Raw genomic sequence first — 14,007 nt, 5'->3', positions numbered from 1 at the left:
ATCCCCTTAGCACGACTTTTTTCCCGGCAGCTGGGCTACGCGTGCGTGACCCTCTTCCGCTAAGCCTCATGGGAATTGTAGTCTCCTTTGCTCTCGAATTACTGCCCTATGGGCTTTCATCTCTAGAGACCCGGAGGCAGGCGTGTCCCGGTGGGGAAATACCGAAATACCCGCTACGTGCTTTCACACTCTGGCCTTAATGTCGGTGCTTTTAACTTGTATGTCGCTGTGGGGAGGCTGTTTACTGGTTTCCAGAGGTCAAAAGACACACCTGGCTGTGTGCTTCTGAAGTTAGAAGGAAAGGAGAAAAAGTGTGAAGTGCTGGTAGATGTCAGGCCCGTTTACTCTGTACAGTTTCTGGTTGCCTCACGGATCTTTGACGTTGACAAAAACATCACTAGGAAAAACACTTATGCAGAAAAAAGAGGGCTGGTGAGAAATGTGGTTGAAATGGTATCTGGTTAACAAAGAAGGTACAGTTTATATTTGCACCTCTATAAGCCACAGGTAATGTCGTTAAACTTTAGAGACTTCTTACAGAATAAAAGCAAAAACAGTTTTACACAGATGTAACAAGAGTTGTTTCATGGAAGTTACATAAGGACATCTTATTTCAAAAGTTTATTCTCAAACCAGTTCAAACTCATCAGCGCCAGATTGGGAGATACAGGTGTCATGATGAAATGAATAGCTAAGAGCTATTCCTGCTTAAAAGACTATAGGTCTTCAAAGCATCAGCACCAAACAGCAGAACAACCTTAACACACAGCCTCTTGAGCAAATCCCCAAGTTGATCAGTGACTAATCAAGGCAATTCTTGAATGAATGTCACATAAAAGTTAACGAACAGAAGCAATGACTTGACAGTAGCCTGTCCTGCTCTCCACCTTATTTTTGGTCTTTGTATTATAAGCTTGGAGGCTTCCCTTCTTCCCGTTATTCCCCATGATAAAATACTTTATTGTAAATATCAGTATATTTCGAATACATATATTACTGTGTATGTGTATTTCAAATCAAAATACTATTCTATAGCCTCCCCCCAAAAAACAAACTTTTAACAGTATATTTAGAAGTTTTTCTATATGAATACATCCTGACCTACATGATTTTTTTTTTTTTTTTTAAGAATGAGGAGGGAAGAGAAAGAGACAGACTCCCTCATGTGCCCACATCAGGAACCCAGCAACCTGGGTCTGGGGCTCATGCTGGAATCATCTGAGCTATCCTCAGCACCTGAGGCCAACACTGGGACCAACCAAGCTATCCTCAGCGCTCAGGGCTATTGCTGGAAGTGGAGCCACTGGCTGCTAGAGGTGGTCTCTTTTCATGTGTGCCCTGACCAGGGATCAAACTTAGGACTTCTGCACGCTGGCTTTAATGTATTCTAAGCTTTGAGTTATGTTTAGAAAATTCTTCTCATGTTTTTTTGTTTGTCTGTTTTTTGTTTTTTTGTTTTGTTTTTTTTTAAGTAAGAAATGGGAAGGCAGAAAGACAGACTCCCACATGTGCCGGACCGGGATCCAGTCGGCATGCCCACCAGGGGGCGATGCTTGGCCCCTCTGGGGCGTTGCTCTGCTGCAATCAGAGCCATTCTAGTGCCTGAGGTGGAGGCCATGGAGGCATCCTCAGCGCCGGGGCCAATTTTGCTCCCATGGAGCCTTGGCTACCGGAGGGGTAGAGAGAGACAGAGAGAAAAGGAGAGGGAGAGGATGGAGAAGCAGATAGGTGCTTCTCCTGTGTGCCCTGGCCTGGAATCGAATCTGGGACTTCTACACGCTGGGCTGACGCTCTACCGCTGAGCCAACTGGCCAGGGCTAAGCCTATAAATATATTAAGCTATCTTTTTTTCTAGTAGTTTTATGCTTTTTAATAGTTAATTATTTAATACATCTGGAATTTAATATAAAGACTCTATTAGGAATTTAGCTTTATTGTTTTCTCAAATGGTTAGCTAGTTGTCACAATATTTACTAAGTAATTTATCTTTTCTTCACGGATTTGTAAACTACCTGTAACAAATTTCCAAGTCTATGTGGGTCCATTTCCAGACAATTCTGAACTTTGAAAATGCTTTCATGGGTGCCATTTCATTTCTAAACCTTGGGGTCCCTGGTTTGAAATAAACCAGAGCATAAAGGGCTTTGCCCGTAGAAGGGTTTAGAGCTATTCAGGGATTAGTAAACATCACAGTACTCATTTTGTAATCCTACATAGTCTGAATCTAGAATCATTTGACAAGACAAGCAAAATAAATTGTTTTGTCATCCACTGCTTAATTTATTTAATCATTCTTTTTCTCCTTCATTATATATATATATTTAGAGAGACATACAGACAGATAGGCAGGGACAGACAGAAAGAGAGAGAGATGAGAAGCATCAATTCATAGTTGTGCTATGTGGCACCTTTGTTGTTCATTGATTGCTTCTCATTTGTGCCTTGACCAGGGGTCTCCAGCCAAGTCAGTGATCCCTTGCTCAAGCCAGCAACCTTGGGCTTAAGCCAGTGACCTTGGCCTTCCAGCTAGCGACCTTTGGGCTCAAGCCAGCGACTGTGGGGTCATGTCTCGGATCCCGTGATCAGGCTGGTGATCCCGCACACAAGCTGGTGAGCCCATGCTCAAACTGGCAACCTTGGGGCTTTGAATCTGGGTCTTCAGCATCCCAGGCCTATGCTCTATCTACTGTGCAACTGCGTGGTCAGGCTCATTTACTCTATTTTTTAACTATCTATGAAAATAAGGCATACAAAACTTCAGAAAGATGGTTAAGAGTAAATAACACATCATGCTTTCCTTGAGTAAATGTAATCAAACTCTTCTATAATTTCCAATGCAGGTAGAGGGGTCAAAGATGGGGCATGCATAGCAGTGAAGTCTATTAGTGAGAGGGAAAAAGCTAGAATGGGAGAAATTAGCTTAGGGGACCCAATTCTGTTATAGAGCTGCAGTGGAAGTCATGGGGCCCACAGGAACTGTCAAAGCCCAGGAAAATTAGTACTGAAGGGATTCCAGTCTGGTGAGTGGGAAGCTGCTATAGTACTCAGTGTTCTGAAAATATTCTGATTGATTGGTAGCACTTGGTTCCAGGCGGTCTGTGTGGGTGAAGTAGTACCTTAGCCAGGGATTAATAAACATCACATTGCTCATTTTTGTAATCCTATGTAGTCTGAATCCAAAATCATTTGACAGGACAGTTTTTTGCAAAATAATCTTCCAAAGTTGGAGGGGTCAAATAAAGAATCCACTGGCAATAAATCTGACAAGGAAAACCATAATTTTCTCCTTCGCTATGTTTTTTTAAGTATCTATGTAAATAAGGCAGTGGGAATCAGGATGTTGCCTCCTGGGTGTGGGCTGAGATTCAGAAAAGGATTCAAACCCTAGTGGGGAAAGGGAGTGTGGATTAGGAAACCAAGCAACTATTTAGTCATGCAGCTGGTGCATGCATAACAAGGACGTGAGATAAGGCTTGACTTGATCTAAGGACATTTTAGCATTCCTCCCAGACCGCTATGGAAAGCCCACTCTTGGTCTAGTTCTACAGCACTGAGGTCAGGATGTACTTTGCTAAACTGTGGTAACCAGGGGGAGGTCAATAAATTTAATATGACTTGGGAAGATATGTTGCTCACATTCTTTAGAATCAGCTTTTAATGCTAAAATCTATCTGACCTAAATGCCATAGTTGTACTCCTCTGTTATGTTTATCTAATGAGACTAGAATGAAGATGGGTAGATCAGTGTAGGGATCTTACCAGTAGGACATGATCATCTCAGTTGTTCCTTTGGTAATGTCTGTTTCTTTTTTATTTTTTTTTAATTTTACATTTTTATTTATTTATTTATTTTTTTAGAGAGAGGAGACACAGAGAGAGAAAGAGACAGAGAGAGGAAAGAGATAGAAAGAACAGAGAGAGGAGCAGGAAGCATCAACTCCCACATGTGCCTTGACCAGGCAAGCCTGAGGTTTTGAACCGCCGACCTCAGCGTTCCAGGTCGATGCTTTTACCCACTGCGCCACCACAGGTCAGGCGTAATGTCTGTTTCTATAACGAAAAGTTATTGGGTCTAGAGTGATCTCAATATATGTCCAAGTCCTATAAATTATTAATTTTATGGAAATCCATCTACTACATGAAAGCAAGTGTAGGCCTAGATAGGTAGCAGAATCAGGGACATCAGAGTCAGGAAGCATAGCATACACAGATAAACTCGCATCTTATGCTAGAAATGGTCTGGATGCTCCGACAGAAGCAAGATTCTAGGATAGGTTACTTCTTGATGCAGAAAGGTAATGGGTCAGATCTCAGTAATTTATACAAAACACCTTCCTACCATATTTCTCCTCTTCTTGTAACAACAGTAGTTAACATTTATTGAGTATCTGCTATACCAGAATTAATCTAGGTGCCAGGAATAAAATATGAGAAAAGCCTGGTCACAATCCAATTGGGACCACCCATACTTGTACTAGGAAGAAAATAGTGGGAGAAAGAAAGGTATTATATGAATGAGAGTAACATGGGAGAACTTTCTACACATTACTTAAATTGCCTGGATTTCAGTAATTACTGTCAGAATGAATGCTTTAAAATTAAAACATATTTGATTGTTTTCTCAAGTGTTCTGTTCAACAGCTCATTAAAAAATGTACATTAGATATCACCTAATATTTTTAAAGAAATATGTGGCACACACATGAAACATAATGTATGACTTATCCACATAATTTCTAATTAGACTATAAATTGTTATTCTTAAAATTTATTATTTTACCATCATTCAAGAAATAATAGTGATATATTTTCTATGATCCTTGTTGGACAAATGAGTTTGTAATATTTGTGTTTTTTTTAAGTTCATTTTTATTGTTAAAAATGGCTCTCGGCAGCCACATGTGTGCTTGCCCTCAGAGTAGGGCAGTTGACTACAAATTGTGGATTACCTTCCTGCTTGGGAAGGGCCGTTGTTATGCTAATGTTTGCTGGAGGAGGGGTTTTGCACCAAAACGTTTTAAAAAGAAAAAGAGAAGAAGAAGGATAGGAAGAAGGAAGCCAAGATGGCAGGGTGCTGAAGGAGAAGCCAGTTTGTGCAGAGAGGAGAAAGGAGAAGGTGTGCAGGTGGGGAACCAGAGGTGACTGAGACTGGTGGGGGCCTTTGATTCTAGGAAAAACCGGAGAAGATTCTCCTGGTTGTGGAACCAGAGAATGTGTCAGGATTTTGGAGCCCTATGTGTGATGTGTTTACTCGCCAGCTGGTGTGAGGCTAGAATAAAGGAATGGCCCACCAGTTTTTGGCTCCACTGTTTCTTTACCGTCTGTCCAAATCCAATGAGAACCTGCATGTGAATGGCCATGACAGCAGTGGCCCCTGGCCTTACAATCCTCTTCTTTGGGAGCTCATTACATAATTCTGTTTCACTTTATATTTCATTAATGTACCCTTTAGAAAAGATCTCTTAACTTCAGAGAGGTTTTCTTTCCCCTTTAGAGAAGCCTCTCCAGCTTTCTTTTAAGGTTGTGCCTGCTGTTCTAACAGATTTCTCTGCAGAGATCTGGAGATTAAATATCAGGCAGTGCTCACGTGTAGGAGGTGAGGTCTGAGAATGATTTGGGTTTGGAGGAGGAGTGCAGTGCTTCATACTTCTCTCAAGGTTGTTTTTCTCGATAGAGAGAAAAACAATTGTTTTATGCAATCATATTTTTTTATCATTTGTAATTGTGTATTGTTCTCTCTGCCATACTAATTCTATTAAAAAATTTTAGAACACTTTCCAACTTGTGTTTTTATTTTTATTTATTTTAGAAAAAAATATGGATTTTTCTGTTCTCACTGATAACTCTTTTAATATTTTAATTCTTATTATCCATTAGGCAAGATTATTTTGGCAGGCAAGCTTAGTATGTGGGTGTGCCTCTAATTTATCTTTATTGCTTTATTGAAAGTGAATGGTGTGTTTTCTGACACCCTGAATGGATGAGATGGCGTTTCAGAGGCAGAGATGTTGTGATATATTCCGATTTATTTGCTCACAGGTAGATTGTGTCAGGGGTCTCCAAGACTACTCCCCAAGTTTGGTAATTCACTAAGAGAACTCATAGGTCTTAGCATATGGTCATATTCATGGCCATTTATCACAGTGAAAGAATATATACAAAGCAAAAATGGTAAAGGGTTAGGTACTCAAGGTGAAGTCTGGAGAAAACCAGTCACTAACTTCTATGAGTCTTATCCCAGTGGCGGTGCACAGAATGCACTTAATTCTGCCAGCAAACAAGTTATAACAGTGTGTGACAAATGTCTGCCGTTACAACTGGCCTGAGCTTAGAACTCTAGAGTTTGTACTGTGGGCTGGTCATGTAAGCACATAATGCCTGTATGACTGACTATAGTCACTGAAATTCCAGCCTCTCAGAAGGAAAGCAGGTGTTCAGCAGAAACCACATTGTTTGGACATATAGTGTAGGTACAGTGAGCCACTGTTATTTATTTAGGGAAAGTTTTCTATCAAGTTCTCAGATGCCAGCCAAGGACCACTCTTGTAAGCAAGCCTTTCTGAGGACAGCAGTTGCAGGCTTGCTATATTAACTCTTTTCAGTATATAAATAAATGGTAAAAAAAAATGCAAAGGTTCTCATCTGTATTTATTATGAGATTGTATACTTGTAGGAAAGTTATATCGCAGGTTCTAAATGCAATTGATTTCTGTAGAGTTTTGAGAAAAGTGGGAACAAACCTGATTTACTCATTTTAGTGGAAAATGGCAAAACCAGAATTATTTTTTAATTAAACTTATTTGGATGATAATAGTTAATAAAATTATATAGGTTTCAAGTGTAAAATTCTATGATATGTGTACTGTATATTGCATTATGTGTTTATCATCTAAAGTTGAATATCCTTTCATCACCGTATATATGACGCCCTTTACCCTTGACTATCCCTTTATCTCCCTTTTCCCTCTGTTTACCACCACATTACTGTCTATGTCTATGGACTTTATTTGTTGCTTTCAGTTTTATATTCCTCCTATGAATAAAATCTTGTGGTCCTTGACTTTTTCTACCTGACTTATTTCACTTAGCATTAAATTCTCAAATTCCATCCATGTCACAAATGGTGGTATTTCATCTTTTCTTATGGCTGAGAAGTATTCCATTGTATATATGTACCACATCTTTTTTTTTATTCAGTCATTTACCAAACGACGCTTCAGTTCAGGTTGAAGGTTCTATATAATCAAAACTGCTGCATCCATTCCCTGTAATGGAGTATGAGGCCTCTTGAGGGCAATTCAATAAATATTAGTGACCGAATTGGTATGAACAGCAGATACTAGGTTGACTAGGTGAGCCCTGGAATATTTAGCTGGAGTTGAGTGCAGCCAGGAACTAGAACATTCCCATCAATCTCCTTACTTACCCACCTCTATAGGCTGGACAATAAATTACAGAATTATTTTGTGATTACTTTTTTTTTTTGGTATTTTTCCAAAGTTAGAAGCAGGGAGGCAGTCAGACAGACTCCCTCATGCACCCGACTGGGATCCACCCAGTATGCCTACCAGAGGGTGATGCTATACCTGTCTGGGGCGTTGCTCTGTTAAGGCCAGAGCCATTCTAGCATCTGAGGCAGAGGCCATGAAGCCATCCTCAGCGCCTGGGCCATCTTTGCTCCAATAGAGCCTTGGCTGCGGAAGGGGAAGAGAGAGATAGAGAGGAAGGAGAGCAGGAAGGGTGGAGAAGCAGATGGATGCTTCTCCTGTGTGCCCTGACCAGGAATCAAACCTGGAACTTCCACACGTGGGGCCAACGCTCTACCACTGAGCCAACTGTCCATGGCCGGTGATTACTTTTAGAAAGGAGTGATGCCTAGGGTAGAGGTGCTTGATAGGTTACCTAACAGGCAGGATCTCATGGGTACAGGGCAGAGAAGGAGAGGTTGGGCCCAGAGTGTAATGCCAGGTGGTCTTCGTGCTATGATGTACCCCTTCTGTTTCTAAATCAGCAAAATCTAGGGTCTAAACCAGGGGTCTCAAACTCATGGCCCGCGGGCCACATGCGGCCCGCCAAACAATTTTGTGCGGCCCGCAGACTAATCCACGAAGTTCAAAATATTTTGGATAAAATTAAGTAAGCCTAGGGGCCTACTTGTATTTTTCATTTCTCTAGCATCTTGCTCTGCGGCCCACATGCTGAGTTGAGTTTGAGACCCCTGGTAACTTTTACTCTTCTCTGCTGATATCTGTTCTTTGCCAAAGTAACTGATTTTACCAAGATAATGTGAACACAATAGCTCACATTATGAATCTAGAAGCATTTAGAAAAAGACAAAAACAAACAAAAATTATTATAGAAGTAATCAGAATCAATGGATGCAATGGACAAGAAATTTAAAATAAACACAGTAAATATCCTCTGAGACATAAGGAGAATATGGAAAATGTAAAACAGGAAGCTTCAAAGAAGAATCAATTGGATACTGAATATCAATATATTATTGTTGAAGTAAAGATCTCAGTGGACAGGTTTAATTGAATAGCAGAGTGAACCAAACAACAAAACAGTGAGTTGGGTAATCAGGTGAGAAAATAATCTAGGAAAGCACTGGGAAAACGTAAAAAGATGAAGGGAAAAGTGCTGTGGGGGTTACAAAAGGGAATGTTAATATCAATAATATCGAAATAAGTGTAAAATAACTAAATGAAGGTTAGATTTGAAAAAAAAAAGTTTAAGATTTCCAGAAGGGAAGATGTAAGACCTTAGTTTGAAAGTACTCATAAAACAGAGAGAAACTATATGAATAGTTGACTTAATTGTTGGCTAAATTTAAGCAATGGCACACAAAAGCATATTCTAACAATCTAGAACTAAAAGACTAGTTTAGATCAATGCTACTCAAAATGCCAGTCCAAGAATAGTTTGTTATCTATTTATATGAGATAAAGAGCTTATGAAAGAATGTAAGTCAATGTATTGCTTCTTTTAGTGAGGAAATCTGGCTAAGAAAAATAAAATTTAGTTAGGGTAAACTGTGTGCTTATTAATTCAGTTGATTTACACAGGGACAAAGTGTTCTCTATCCTTCTCTCTCTCACAAACCTGATACTGGTTTGTGGCCCAGTGCTTGTACATGGACCACATGTTGAGTCGCACTGCCCGAGATGCTGTCATTATAGTGTGGGTGTTGCGTGGAGACACACAGGACCGTAGTGGCTTGACAGTGAAGTTAGGTATTTGTCTCCTTTTGTGGTGGAGAGAAAATTTCAATATTGATATACTTTAAAACTCTATGGTAAAAAATATGCATAAATATGATTCCTATTAAGTTGGACTATCCACTATAAGAATAAAAATAGTACGTAGATCTTTTAAAAGAGAATCAAAAAACCTAATTTTTGGATGGTCAGGTTGATGGAGACTCATATACGGAGCTTGCCTGCTGGCTCTGTGGAGGAAGGGCTCAGGAAAGGAACAATGGCCTCTGCCAGCACTTTTGTCTGTGAGAAAACTAGGTGGGACATAAAAGTGAGACTAAGAGACATTGATAAGAGTGTGGTGGTTATGGGGGGAGGGGGAAGAGGGAGAGGGAAAGGGGGAGGGGCACAAAGAAAACTAGATAGAAGATGACAGAGGACAATCTGACTTTGGGTGATGGGTATGCAACATAATTGAATGACAAGATAACCTGGATAAGTTATCTTTGAATATATGTGTCCTGATTTATTGATGTCGCCCCATTAAAAAAATAAAATTATTAAAGAAAAAAAAAAAAGAAAACTGTCCTTTCAGTTCTCAACCTGATGCTTAACAATTTAGTTCCCCCCTGTGTGTCTCTGGTGCCTGTTGAGCCACTGCCTCAGCACTGCAGCTCAGAGTGAGCAAGTCCAAGCCATGGGAACAGTTGGTCCAAAACTCAAGCCACATGAGAGCCCGGTTTTGAGGCTGACACCTCCTTCAGAAGAGGTAAAGCATCTGTGGTTCAGACTGAGCAGTAAGAGGACCACAACAAGGGTTTTCTCACGGAAAGAGACAGGAGACCTTTTACTATGTATAGTTACCGGCATCTAAGAAGCTGTCATATATCCTCAACAGAATCAAAGGAGAGAGCAAGTTGGCCACCACCCAAATGGAATCTAACAAAATGTCAGCAAGTGGAAAGGGATCCTGGGACAGGTGCAGAACCAGCCGCAGTGCAGAAAGCTTCTTGCTAGATCCAACACAGCTTTATTAAAGATACTTTTCATAAACAACCATGTATTTCAGGCAGAACGTGGGCCAACAGTCATTAACTGGATACAACTTTCAAACATTTTTCTTCAATGGACTACCAAAATCAGAAATCCCTCTAAAACCCAATGACATCTTCATCTGATGCTCTGAACAGGGAAAGTTTAGAGTGAAGGTTGGCATTTCACATTAAGTATGTTTAATAACTTTTCACAGGCCGACCCCAACTTTCAGGAAATGAGATGAAAATGGCAGAATTATCAATCTGTAGACACATAATTTAAAAAAGGAACTGCTGTTCCTTTGAGTGATGCCATCTTGATGTAGACATTGGAAAGTCCAGATTGCATGACACACTGGTAACCAATATTTGGGGGTCAGGTCCCAACAGATCTCTGGGCTTAAGGGAGTCAAATCTACTTAAGGTGGAAAGGGAGAAAAGGGCCTAACAATGAACTTTAGTTTTCTCCCACACCACAAGGTATTTGTGTAAAGGTGGCTAATGTGTGTCAACATCAAGGGATCCCTCCTCCCCAGGAACCAAGAAGAAGTCTCAAAATTAGAAGGGAAAGATGATTTTTCCATGTCAATCCAGCTTTGGGAACATTCTATATTAATATAGAATTCCCCCCCCCCCCAAAGAAAACAATAAAATGTTCTGTGTGCTAACAACATAGCTTAAAAAAAAGTAAAAACAAAAATTTTTAACAAAACGATAAAAATACTGTTTCAAACAGTACAGTCACAAGAAGTACACAGTCTACAAAAATGCACACACTTCACTTGGCATCTTTGGCACATTTGGCTTTCTGTGGCTGGTTTGCTTCAGGCTATTTTCTGCAGGGTTATTTCCATCCTTGCAAGCATGAGCTTTCCCTTTTCCCCTTTGGGTACTCTTTCTTCTTTGCAGTGGTCTTGTTAGGCTTGGGTTCTGACTTCAGAGGACAGGTTTAGCAGATAACCGGGTTGATCTTCCTGTGGTAAGCCCTTCACTTTGGCTTTATCTCCGTTAGCATCCCTTCAGCCTTTCTCTTGGGCAATATAAGGAAGGCAGCGACAGAGGTACGTAGATACCGGACACAGGGATGCAGAGGAGCACGAGCTTGGGTCCTACTAGGGTTGTTCTTGCCTCTTCACATTGTTTCGGGTGATTGATATTTTAATGGGTCTCAATAGAATGTGTAATATTGTTTTCTAAAATTACATTCCATAATTATGTTGTTATTCTTTAGAAAACTGTATAGAGGTAAATCATTTGAAATAATTTCAAAGGGAATAATATTTTTAAAACTTTTAAAAAATTATTGCCATTGCAATAAAAGAAAGATAAGGTGCTTGTAAATTTTGGCAAAAGGAGCTTTTTCTGTGGTTATTAAATTTGTCAGTCTTAAATTATTTTTTACCCTTAAACAATTTCTTCTTGATGGTAAAAACATGTAAATTTACTGTTTCTGATCATTACTAAATAATCATGGATTTTGTGAACAATTATGTTTGAAACATACCAGTTTAGACTTTGTGATCAATATGGTGAGGATAGATACCAAAATCATTTTTGAATTAGATTCTTCATTTTGTTTGAAATATCAATTATACCACAAGCCAAAGCAGCCTTGTAGAAAATGAAATTGCTAACAGTGGAATAACAGGCAACAAGAAAGGTGGTGTTTTTTAATAGTTGGCTTTTACTGGGAAAGTATAAAAATGACAGAATATATAGCCTTGTGCATGTGCGAGAGTAGGACTGAGTGGTGAAGATTTCCTTTTGTTAATGGAAATAAAAGAAAAATTGTCATTGCTGAGTTTACTGTACTATTCGAAATTTAAGATTCATTTCTTAATGCTTGGGATTTTGATATATCAAAATTAGATCAATGGCTACAGAATATTAATTCTTTAAAACACTTAGAATATTTAATCTGTACTTCATTAAATTTTATTTAGAAAATTAAATTTAATAGGGTGATGTTGATCAATAAGAGTACATAGGATGGATCAAGCGTCGACCTGGAATGCTGAGGTCGCCAGTTCAAAACTCTGGGCTTGCTCAATCAAGGCACATATGGGAGTTGATGCTTCCTGCTCCTCCCTCCCTTCTCTCTCTCTCTCTCTCTCTCTCTCTCTCTGTCTCCATCTCTCTCTCTGTCTCTCTTCTCTAAAATGAATAAATAAAAATAATTTTATAAATAAATAAACAAATAGTACATAGGTTTCAGGCCCTGGCCTGTTGGCTCAATAGTAGAACATCAGCCGGGAGTGTGGAAGTCTCGGGTTTGACTCCCAGTCACGGTACACAGGAGAAGCGCCCACATGCTTCTCCACCCTTCCCCTTCTCCTTTCTCTCTGTATCTCTCTTCCCCTCCCACAGCCAAGGCTCCATTGGAGCAAAGTTGGCCCAGGCGCTGAGGATGGCTCAATGGCCTCCTCCTCAGGCGCTAGAATGACTCCGGCAGCAAGGGAGCAATGCCCCAGATGTGTAGAGAGCATCACCCCCTGGTGGGCATGTGGGGTAGTTTCCAGTCCGGTGCATGAGGGAGTCTGTCTGACTGCTTCCCCACTTCTAACTTTGAAAAAATACCAAAAAAAAAAAAGAAAAAAGAAAAAAGAGAAAAAAAAAGAGAGTACATAGGTTTCAAGTAAGTATTTTTATAGCATTTGAACTATTGATTATGTTGTGTATCCAACATAATGTATCACACAACATAATGGATACACACAACATGTTTATCCCATCACCCAAAGTTTGTCCCTCTGTACTCCATTCCCCTGACCCCTCCTTCACAGACCCCTTTCCTTGGTAACCACTTCACTTTTATTTCTGTTCATAAATCTCAGTTTTATTTTTTTTAATTAATTATTATTATTTTTTTTTGTATTTTTCTGAAGCTAGAAACCGGGAGAGACAGTCAGACAGACTCCCGCATGTGCCCGACCGGGATCCACCCGGCACGCCCACCAGGGGGCGATGCTCTGCCCCTCCGGGGCGTCGCTCTGCCGCGACCAGAGCCACTCTAGCACCTGGGGCAGAGGCCAAGGAGCCATCCCCAGCGCCCGGGCCATCTTTGCTCCAATGGAGCCTTGGCTGCGGGAGGGGAAGAGAGAGACAGAGAGGAAGGAGAGGGGGAGGGGTGGAGAAGCAGATGGGCGCTTCTCCTGTGTGCCCTGTCCGGGAATCAAACCCGGGACTTCTGCACGCCAGGCTGACACTCTACCACTGAGCCAACCGGCCAGGGCTTAAATCTCAGTTTTATATCCTACCTATGTATGAAATCATACAGTTCTTAGCTTTCTTCTGATTTACTTATTTTACTCAGTATAAGGTTCTCAAGGTCCATCCATGTTGTCGTAAATAGCACTATGTCATAATTTATTATGGCTGAGTAGTATTCCTTTGTATATATGTACCATGTGTACCACAATATCGTGGCTCTGTAGTATAATTTGAAGTCATGTAGTGTGATACCTCTGGCTTCATTCTTTTTCCTCAGGGTTGCTTTGGCTATTTGGGGTGTTTTATGGTTCCATAAAAATCTGGTAATTTTTTTCTATTTCTTTAAAAAATGACACTAGGTTTTGATGGAGATTGAAATAAATCTGTATATTGCTTTGGATAATATGACCATTTCAACTATGTTATTTCTTCCAATTCATGAACATGGAATATTTTTCCATTTCATTGTGTCTTTTTCAATTTCCTTCAGTAATGTTTTGTAGTTTTTTAAATTTTATTTTAATTTATTGGGTGTACATAGATTCTTGTGTCCCCCTGAATAC

This window comes from Saccopteryx bilineata, chromosome 8 (assembly GCF_036850765.1).
Source record: "Saccopteryx bilineata isolate mSacBil1 chromosome 8, mSacBil1_pri_phased_curated, whole genome shotgun sequence".
Taxonomy (NCBI): domain Eukaryota; kingdom Metazoa; phylum Chordata; class Mammalia; order Chiroptera; family Emballonuridae; genus Saccopteryx; species Saccopteryx bilineata.
The sequence above is the reverse complement of the archived record's forward strand: the minus strand, read 5'-3'. Positions refer to the sequence as shown.